We start from the raw sequence: 813 nt of genomic DNA, 5'->3' as shown, positions 1-813 counted from the left end.
GTCACTTCTGTGCAAGATAAACTGTTACCACAGGCATGTGGGATATGTAAGGATATGAAAGCTTCAGAAGATGAGGGTGAACGAAATTCACAACAGGAAAGTACGAACACATCTCCGGGAGCAGATGAATTAAAGAAAGGAGAGAATTCTCGGTTGAACATAAAAAATTATTATATTCTCGTGTCCCACCCGAAATTCTTTGAGATTAATTGGGAGAAATATTACAGACCCGTGAGATGTGGAGGCTTTACCTGCACCCAGTGTTTCCAGAAGAAAAGTAGTAAAAGCAGTATGCAGGATCATATTTGGATTGAGCATTTTAAGGAAAGATTTTTGTGCCCTTTTTGCTCCAATGTCTCGCTTTTCATATCACGATATAATGTCGGATATCACATCAGGACGAGGCATTCCTCAGACTTTTTTACGCAACAAGGGGGTGAAGGAAATGCATAGGTTTTTTTTCCACGAGTCGATTAGTGCGGAAAACAATGTTCTTTTAATTTTATTTCATGACATTCATTTTATTTTTTCAATTTCATGGAATATAAATAATTTGCTTTTTAATGTATTTGAAAATCATTTAATTCCTGCTATTAATTTTTTTATTTAACAATTTGCTTGAAAATAAAAGCTATTCTTTGAACATGATTTACTGGTGATAATGTAGACACGGTTTTTATCCTTTTCCAAGAGGAGAAAGACGGAAAGACTGATTTCTTTTCATCGTCACTCATTTCCCCCACTTCTACTCATTTTGTGATTTTCTTTACAACGTGCAGTGTCGAGCTCCAACCGGCAGTCGCATTTTTTCAT

The sequence above is a fragment of the Fopius arisanus genome, unplaced genomic scaffold, assembly GCF_000806365.1.
Source record: "Fopius arisanus strain USDA-PBARC FA_bdor unplaced genomic scaffold, ASM80636v1 scaffold00462, whole genome shotgun sequence".
NCBI lineage: Eukaryota > Metazoa > Arthropoda > Insecta > Hymenoptera > Braconidae > Fopius > Fopius arisanus.
Note: the sequence above shows the minus strand (reverse complement) of the source record.